This window comes from Lycium barbarum, chromosome 4 (genome assembly GCF_019175385.1).
Source record: "Lycium barbarum isolate Lr01 chromosome 4, ASM1917538v2, whole genome shotgun sequence".
Lineage (NCBI taxonomy): Eukaryota > Viridiplantae > Streptophyta > Magnoliopsida > Solanales > Solanaceae > Lycium > Lycium barbarum.
The window spans coordinates 119,967,422-119,978,127 of record NC_083340.1 but is presented as its reverse complement, the minus strand read 5'-3'; positions in this window follow the sequence as shown (position 1 = coordinate 119,978,127).

The window sequence follows — 10,706 nt, the reverse complement described above, 5'->3', positions numbered from 1 at the left end:
TTGGTGGTGGGTTATATACGAGTTGGAAGGTGGGGTAGGCGGGAGGTTGGATGGTGCAAAAAACAAAAGAAAAACTTTTAGAAACTTTTTTAAAAATGAAAACTAAATGTTTTGGAGGGTGGGGTTGGGTTTGTTGGTGCGGGATGGAGTTGGCGGTTGTGGGGTTTGGGTGTGCGGGTGGTTGGGGAATGCATTTGTGTTTTTTTGTTAATCCGGAAAATGTTTTCCCTTTGACTATAATAAATGTAACGTTTTGGGAAATGCATTGAGAAGAAATTATAATAAATAATACTGGTAATTAGGAACTAAGGGTGCAAATGTTTTCCTCCAAATAGGTGATTCAGTAAATTTGTCATTCTATTTTTTGTTCCTTAATAAGCATGTTAAGTGTCACGCCCCAAATCTAGAGAGGCATGGCTGGCACCCGGTGCCACACTCGGCCCGAGCGAACCACTCTGAATCTGTAACTTTGAATGGTTAACCTCAACTTAGGCCAACAGGGCCTACCTGCACACAAACAATACCAACAAGCTGATAAGGTTGCAATCTAGATATATATAAACACTAGCTATCTCGGCCGAATTGGGCACACACACCCAAAATATGTATACATAACTGAGCAAGTCAACGAAGCTGCTATGATCGTACAAAGCCAACAATACCCAAACAAACATATACAAACAGGAAATGACTCATCTACAAGCCTCTAAGGAAAGCATAACTATATCATGTCCCGACTTACCCATCAAGCCTATAATCACAAAAGTAACACTCCAAAAGACCTGGCGACTCCGAACAAAGGGAGCTCACCAATTAGCTGATATCAGGTCCTATCTACTGGGGAGTTCGATCGGTCTGTCTATCTGTACCTGCAGGAATGAATGCAGCGCCCCTCGACAAGAGGGACATCAGTACGAAACAATGTACCGAGTATGTAAGGCAACATATAACTGAAACTGAAACTGAACTGAAAATAATATACTCTGGAAGCCAAAGAATGCCTTGAATATCTCACCTGATCTATCTCATATGAAATGCAATATAATAGTTCATATATCTCACTGACCAAGTGGCCAGGCAACTGTAAAATACGCATATATATATATATATATCTGACTACAAGTCCAAGCAATCTGTCTCATTGGCCCGTCGGTCAGGTAATCTGTCTCACTGACCCGCAGGCATATCTGTCTCATTGACTTGTCGGCCAGGCATGTTACACCTCGGAAAATTTCATGTCGTCATATCGTAGATAGACTAACGTAGGGTGAGAAGTATATGACGTTTCTATAAGTAAGAAGTAGTACTTGACGGCTCTAATTTAGATTCCAAAGACATTTGAGACAAGGGAAGAAAGCTCGTTGAAGAATGACAAGTATAAGTCGTGTTTTGAAACAGGGTTTGCAAAGTACCGAGTTAATGTTGACTTAATGATGTCTTAAAGAAGAGTTATAATACTCCTTAGATTGCTAATGAAGTGTTAAACAAGTGCTAAGAAGGTTCCATAAGGATTGAAGATCAAACGAAACGACGAAAATAATTTCCGAAAAGTAGAGTTATACGACCACTTATACGATCCGTATAACTCTATAAGGTTCGCATAAGGGTTCGTATAACCCAACAGAAACGATGATTTCTCAGATGGTGAAATACGGTCACTTATATGGACCGTATAATGTTATACGGATCGTACAAATGTCCGTATAAGTCCCGACGGGCTGAATAATTTCCAAGTATAAATACATGTTCCCACTTCTAATTTTTCATTATTCCCACTTCTCCACTTCTCTCAAGACCTCTAGAAGGTTCTACATATGTCCCTAGCATAAATCTAAGGCAACTCAAGGATCAACATCATTAATCCAAGGGAATCAAGTGTAAGAAAGCTCTTTGGGGTTGCTAGAAGTCAAGAATTTCTTTGGAAGAGGAACTAAGGTTTTCTTCAAGTGAAGCTTTTCTATCCAAAACCCATTTCTACACAACCAAAGGTGAGTTTTATGATCATTTCAGGTTATTAAGAATATTGAAGGGTTGGAAGATTTAGATTATGGATGAAGGTAGAATATGAAGCTCAAATGTGAAAATAATGGTATTCTTGAATAGTAGTTGACATGAATCATAATACTTGAGATGTTATGAGTATAATCTTGTTATAAGTGATATTAAGAATGTTGGAGAAACCTTATATGAGGATGAATGTAGTGTTATATTATGGCTATTGTTATGAATGACTTTGAGAGGGAATTTTGGGAATTGGATAATGTCGAACTTGTCAAAGTTGTGAATTATAATATTATGAATGTTGTTATTTATGTTTGGGAGTTGTTATATTATATGGAGAAAGTAGTAGACACAAAGGAGATGCTGCCCAATTTTTGTTAGCTTTAGCCTAAGCTTAAGTATGTTTCCGATTATCTAATCTTAGCACGAATTCCTTTGAATGTAGAATTACGAACTTGGAAGGAAGAGTATAGTAGGCAAGTTAGAAAGGCATAAAGGTATGTGAGGCTAGTCCCTTCTTTTTTTTAAGGCATGATTCCTATGACATGACTCACTCTATTTTTCCATGACCTTTTTACATTTCGGAAACATAAGCCTATGACTATTAAGAACTACTCATGAGATAAAGATAAGAGATATGTTATGAAAATGATAATGATGACTATGAGTCTAAGTCTAGAGGCCTCAAAGCTTACGATATGATATTTTTATGAAGTAAATGATTCCTTGATATTGCTTATTGTTTCTAAACTCACCTTATAATGCTAGTTCCTCCAAGGTGAGACATGATGATTATGATTACTCCATAATGGAATCGGGGGTTCTCGACCTTACGTCACCCCGATAGAGTTATAGTTGTCTAGAGTTCTTATGTATGCTTTATGATAAGTACATAATGATACGATTACACCGTGCCTAGATGGCCGAGCATGACACCGCGAAGGCGGGCGGCTTATGATTACACCGTGCCTAGAGGGCCGGGCATGACACCGCTAATGTGGGAAGCTTAAGATAACACCGTGCCTAGATGGCCGGACATGACACCACTAGTGGGCGGCGTGATATGATTACCCCGGATGCGGGAGGCCCGGATGCGGGAGGCCCGGATGCGGGCTAATGATGTGATTGATTCGGAAGGCTTACGTATATAGATATGTGTGACAGTTTTAAAGGTAAAATTGAGCATGCATAATTCTGCCTCAAGAGGCGAGCAGTGACACTCATCTCTTTCATCTTATGCTTTCTGCCTTTCCTTGTTATGTTATGATGTATGCCTTACATACTCAGTACAATGTTCGTAATGACGTCTTTTATTTTCTTTGGACGCTGTGTTCATGCCCACAGGTAGGCAGGGAGATGGCCTAGATTCCTAGGAACTACTCAGCAGATTTACAGGAGCACTCCACTATTTCGGAGGTGCCATTTTTGAGATATTATTTTGTGTATATGTATTTAGGCATGACGGGGTCCTGTCTCGTCCTTATGTCTAGTACTCTAGTAGAGGCTTGTAGACACGGATGCGTAGGTTGTTGTTGTCTTATAGATTCTTCAATGTATATATTGTATATCATCTTTGTAGCCATGAGAGCTTGTATATATATATATATATATTACCGTTGAGATTGTGTATGTTAAGGTTGGGTGTGATGACTAGCGTAATGAGTGGCGCTCGGTAGTCAGCTCCGGGTACCCATCATGGCCTCCTAGTCGGGTCATGACAAAAGTGGTATCAGAGCAGTTCCGTCCTAGGGTATATCTATGAGCCATGTCCAGCAGAGTCTCGTTTATGGGTGTAAAGCGCGCCACACTTATAAACAAGAGGCTGCGGGGCATTTAGGAAAAATGACCATTCTTCTTCTCATTAGAACGTGCCATAGAGCCATGTTATAAGATTTTCTCTTCCCTAATTATGCGTTATGATTTCAGCGATGCCGATAAAGAGAAAAGCTACGGTTGCCCAGAAGGGCAAGGCTACGACAGAAAGGCGGATGAGAAGGGAGCCACCAACAGATATAGAAGAAGGTGAATCTCATAATGAGGCTTCATCCAATACCTCTCGCACTCCGCCTATTCTAGAAAAACAAGAGGGGGCTTCAGTTCAAGTTCCTATGCCTCCAGTTCCTTCACCGGGTGCTTTGGGTCAGCAAATGACCGAAGCTATTTAGCTATTGACACAGCTAGTTGCCGCTCCGGCGCAGCGGCAGAGTATGGGTCCAGGTGACAGGGCGACTAGTGCTAGAGCCCGTGATTTTATGAGTCTAAATCCCCCAGAATTTTTCGGGTCAAAGCCGGATGAGGACCCACAAGGTTTTATTGATGAGATGATAAGAACGTTGAGAATCATCCATGCCTCTGATACTGAATCTGTGGAGTTGGCATCTTATAGACTCCGGGATGTGGAGGTTCTTTGGTTTAATAACTGGATGTCTTTGAGAAAGGAAAATGCACCTCCCCCAGTTTGGCAGGAATTCGTAGATTCTTTCATCCGCCACTACTTGCCACCCGAGGTTCGTCGGGCCAGAGCTGATAAATTCTTGAATCTAAAGCAAGGGAACATGAGTGCTCGGGAGTATAGCCTTCAGTTTAATTCATTGGCCCGGTATGCTCCCACTGTGGTGTTACACCTCGGAAATTTCCAGACTTGTCGCCTTGTGGATAGGCTAATGTGAACTTAAGGTGATTATGAAATCCTTACGAGATTAAGGAAGGTATTAGATAACTCAAGGAGTATACAATAAGATTTCAAAGTTATACGAATATGTGAAATGTAGCTTATTGAAGGAAGTGAAATATAAGTCGTGTTCGGAAAGGTTTTGCTATAATTGAGCTAATAATTATTTTGTGATGTCTTGAGGGGCTACTACAGGGTCTATTGTATGGTTAATGAAGTATTATGTAAGTGCCAAGAAGGTTCCACGAGGATTAGAAGTCAAACGAATCAACGAGAGAAAGTTCCGCACAACTGGGAGTTATACGACCACTTATACGGTCCGTATAAGAGGGGTTCGTATAACTCGACCTTTACAGAAAGGGGCATTTCCATAGTGGTGTTATACGGACCGTATAAGTGGTCCGTATAAAATCCACTGGGCAGATTTTTAAGTGTTTGTATAAATAGATGGCCTTTGCTCTTTTATTTCATTTTTCATCTTCCACAAGTATTGAGAGCTCAAAACCCTTCTCCAAGCTTATTCCGCCCCAAATCCAAGAGAAAACAAAGATCAAGAGGCAAGAAAACAAAGATCAAGAGGCAAGAATCAAAGTGTTCACGTGTTAGAGTGTTTCCTAGGGTTTGTAGACTACAAGAGATTCTTGAGTATTGAAGCTAGGGTTTTCACCTAAGTTGATAGCTGCTCCAAAGCTCTTTCCCATGAGGTAAAAGTTTAGTTTTCATGCTTATTTCATGCTATCATGAATACTTAGTTGTTAAAGGACTTGGGTTGAAGAAGAAGATAGAAAATGAAGTCTAAATGTAGTTTTTATGATGTTTATGAGTAGTAAACTAAATTGAGTTATGATTCTTATTATGATATGGATATAATCATGTTATGGAAGGTAATAATGGTGATGAATAAGAATTATATGAAAATGTGCTAAAATGAGTGTGAAATTATTGGCATAAGTTGAACATAAGGATGAATTTTGAAGGCTTAATGAAGTGTGATTACTTGATTATGATATTATGGGTGTATTATGGATGTTTGAGAGTTGTTTTGTAATATGGTGGAAGTTGATATAGGGGAAATGCTTCCCAATTTTCATTAGATCATAAATTGTTCTAGTTTGAATTTAAGAGTGTCATTAAAGCTTAACCATGGTATGAATCCTTCTAAATGTAGATTTTTCAAGCTTCAACGGTGAACGTTAAATAGTTAAGAAGACGAAGAGGTATGTAAGGCTAAACCTTCTTTCATTAAGGCATGGTTCCTTTGCTATACATACTCTTTCATGAGTTCCATAATGTCTTCCAAATGACTCTATCTCTAAGAGTACCAAAGCTTATGATTCTCGATACGTTCATGATTTTAGTGCACCCCTTATATGATAGTTGGTCCTGCAAGGATAAACGTTGCAAAAATGATGATGATAATGATGTTGATGATACTTATTGGCCCTTATGTACACATGTCTATGTATGCATGGCTATTATGTAACACCGAGCTTATATGGCCGGGTATGGTACCTATCGCGCGCACACCACTGCAGTTGGGTATGGATATCACCGAGCCTTGTCATGACCGGGTATGTGAACCACCGAACCTCCATGGTCGAGTATGCTATGAATATGAATATGAATACGAATAGGAATAAGAACATGAAAATGATGATGAATATAGATACGCATACGAATACGACTACGAATACGATTACAGACATATTTACATGCACACAGTCATGAGTAAACATTGGACGTAGAAGGTCCCTACGAGGGATAAGTAAGTAAATATGACGATGGCCATTAAAGGTACAGGTGGCTCTACTATTTCCTGACTCTCCCAACTTATGCTATATTTTATGCTACCTCTTGCATTATTCCTTATACTCTTATTATGATGTTGATTATGCTTTACATACTCAGTACATTATTCGTACTGACGTCCTTTTATTTGTGGACGCTGCGTCATGCCCGCAGGTGGACCGGAAGACAGGCTCGATCCATAGATTTCTTTTCAGGGACTACATCGAGAAGCTTCATTTCATCTGGAGCTACAGCTTTTGGGTACTATTCTTTTGTGTACTTACATATGGGCATGGCGGGGCCCTGTCCCGCCTATATGATGTTACATACTCTTTCTAGAGGCTCGTAAATAGTTGTGTATGATTAGATGTCTTTAGCCTTTTCGACTTATATTTTGTATATCATTTTGATAGCCTCGTCGGCTTATGTATATTGATATGTGCATAGTTGTTAATGATGATATGAATGTGTTGTTGCCCAATGAGATTAGCATGAATGATAGATAGAAATTATGGCTAAGCTATGTGGTTCACCTAGGTGCAAATGTGAATGTACGATAAGAGGTGCCCGGGTGGGTTAGCACCGGGTGCCCGTCATGGCCCTCCTGTTGGGTCGTGACATATGGTAGCCGATATGGGAGAGAGGGTGCATAGATTTGTGAGTGGCTTAGGGCGACATTTTTTCAAGGACTGCTTGACAGCTTCATTGCAAGGGGGGATGGATATTTCCCGTATTTAGGCCCATGCCCAGAACTTAGAAGAGCAGCAACATCCGCAAAAGGGTGAACGCGATATTGATAGAGGGCATAATAAGAGGGCCAGATCTGCTAGTAGTGAGTATAGAGGGGGTTAGCAACAGTATTCCAGGTATTCGGGCTAATCCACGACTAGTGCATCTCCTTGATTCGCGGAAAGGAGATTTGATCGCCTTATTTGTTCCGGTTTGGGTCAAAGTTCGAGGGTCTTAGGTTCCCAGCTTGGAGGTGATCCTAGCCAGAGGAGACCACCGATTCCACGATTTAATCAGTGCAGAAAGTTACATTCGGGACCGTGTCGCCACATTTCAGATGCCTGTTATGTTTGTGGGCAGATTGGGCACGTGATGCGTGATTGTCCCTCGAGGTACGGTAGAGGTGGGTTTCAGCCCACAGGATCAGCAACTGGGTCTTCTTCGTCTGTACGCCCGATAGGGCAGACTCCCCAGATTCTAGCAGGCCGTGGTAGGGGCAGAGGGGGAGCGTCCAGTTTAGGTGGTACCAAGCCCCGTATTTATGCTCTAGCCGGACGTCAGGATCTTGAGTCCTCTCCAGATGTGGTTACAGGTATACTATCCATATTCTCTCATGACGTTTATGCATTGATAGATTCGGGTTCTACGTTGTCTTATATTACTTCGTATATTGCTGGCCGCGTTAGGGTAAAACCTGAGCCAATTAAACCTTTTGAGGTATCCACTCCGGTTGGTGATCCCATAATAGCTAGGCAAGTATACAAGGATTGTGTAATTGGGGTATGTAATCGTCAGACTCAAGTTGATTTAGTGGAGCTAGAAATGTTAGATTTTTATGTGATTATGGATATGGATTGGTTGGCCTCTTGTTATGCTATTGTCGATTGCAGAATGAAAGTAGTTCGATTCCAATTCCCAGAAGAACCTGTACCAGAATGGAAAGGTAATATGGCGTCTCCCAGAGGTAGGTTTATTTCCTACCTTGAGGCAAGGAAGATGATAGCTAAAGGCTATATCTATCACCTAGTCCGAGTTCATGACACCGAAGCAAAGCCACTGACTTTTCAATCCGTCCCGGTAGTAAATGAATTTCCAGATGTATTTCCAGATGAGCTTCCAGGCCTTCATCCGAAAAAAGAAATTGATTTTGCTATTGATGTGTTGTCGGACACCAAGTCTATATCTATTCCTCCTTACCGAATGACTCCTGCAGAATTGAAAGAGTTGAAGGCGTAGTTGAAAGATTTGCTTGAGAAGGGATTCATTAGGCCCGGTTCATCACCGTGGGAGCACCCGTCCTATTTGTGAGAAAGAAATATGGTTCCCTACGGATGTGCATTGATTATAGGCAGCTGAATAAGGTGACGATAAAGAATAAATATCCGCTTTCAAGAATTGATGATTTGTTTGACCAATTACAGGGTGCTAAATGACTTTCAAAAATCGATCTAAGGTCGGGGTATCATCAAGTGAGAGTTAGAGAAGAAGATATTCCCAAAACAGCTGACTATGAATTTCGGGTGATGTCATTTGGGTTGATTAATGCTCCGACGATGTTTATGAATCTGATGAATAATGTATTCAGGCCCTTTCTAGACTTATTTGTGATCGTGTTCATCGATGACGTCTTAGTATATTCTCGGTTAGAAATGGAGCACGCAGATCACTTGCGTATTGTCCTTGGAATTCTTCAAACTCGAGAATTGTATTCTAAATTCTCAAAATGCGAGTTTTGGCTAAATTCTGTGACTTTTCTGGGCCATATCATTTCAACTGATGGCATTCGAGTTGACACTCAGAAAATTGAGGTTGTGAAGACTTGGCCAAGGCCTATAACGCCTACAGAGGTGCGTAGTTTTCTGGGATTGGCAGGTTACTATGGAAGATTTGTGGAAGAGTTTACCTCTATTTCAGCATCATTGACGAAGCTAACTCAGAAATCGGCAAAGTTTTAGTGGACTGATGCTTGTTAACGCAGTTTCCAGGAATTGAAGGATAAATTAACTTCGGCCCCAGTCCTGACACTCCCAGAAGGGCAAGATGGTTATGTCATGTATTGTGATGCCTCCGGTGTTGGGTTAGGCTGTGTGTTGATGCAGCACAGTAAAGTCATTGCCTATGCTTCAAGGCAGTTGCGGAAACATGAGAAGAATTACCCAACTCATGACCTCGAATTGGCTGTGGTTATTCATGCACTAAAAATGTGGAGACATTATTTGTATGGCGTTCATGTGGATATTTATACAGATCACAAGAGTCTCCAATATATCTTCAAGCAGAAGGAGTTAAATCTATGGTAGAGGCGGTGGTTAGAACTACTGAAGGATTATGATGTGAGTATTTTATATCATCCTGGGAAGGCGAATGTAGTAGCTGATGCACCTAGTCGCAAATCAATGGGTAGTCTATGTGAGGTTCCTCTGGAGAAAAACGAATTAATCCGTGAGCTGCACTAGCTAGCCAGCCTCAGAGTTCGTCTAATTGATTCAGGCATTGCAGGAATTGATATTCACAACCCAACTATTTCATCCTTAGATATGGAGGTGAGAGAGCGCCAATATGAAGATCCCCAGTTGAGCCATTATAGAGATGCATTCCATGAGAAAGAGAAGTCGCAATTTGAAGTTTCTATAGATGGAGTTCTTAGGTACCGACACAGGCTATGTGTTCCAAATGTTGCCGAACTATGTCTTCGGATTCTAGAAGAAGCTCATTGCTCTAGGTATTCCATTTACCCAGGAGCGACAAAGATGTATCATGATCTTAAGCTAATGTATTGGTGGGATGGAATTAATAAGGATATAGCGGAATTTGTAGCTCAATGTCCAAATTGCCAACAAGTGAAAATTGAGCATCAAAAGCCAGGAGGATTGTTACAAGCCATGGAAATTCCAACCTGGAAATGGGAAGCGATCAACATGGATTTCATTGTGGGGTTGCCTCGTTCCCGACGCAAGTATGACTCCATATGGGTGATCGTGGACAGACTCACGAAATTAGCTCATTTTCTTCCAGTCAGAACCACATATTCGGCGGAAGATTATGTAAGTGTTATCTTAAATAGATTGTGTGACTTCATAGTGTCCCGATGTCCATTATTACTGATAGAGGAGCACAATTTACAGCTAAATTCTGGAAGTCTTTCTAAGAAGGTTGGGGTACTCAGGTAAGGCTTAGTACAACGTTTCATCTGCAAACTGATGGGCAAGCCGAACGCACTATTTAGACCTTGGAAGATATGTTACGGGCATGTGTGCTAGATTTTGGTGGTTGCTGGGATGACCACTTACATCTTATTGAGTTTTCTTAGAACAACAGCTATCATTCCAGTATTCAGATAGCTCAATATGAAGCCCTATATGGAAGAAAGTGTAGATCCCCAATTGGGTGGTTTGAAGTAGGGGAGATACAACTAAGAGGTCCGGAGTTGATTGGACAAGCGGTGGAAAAGGTCAAGGTCATCTGAGATCGATTACTAATAGCCCAAAGTCGCTAGAAATCTTATGCGGACCACCGT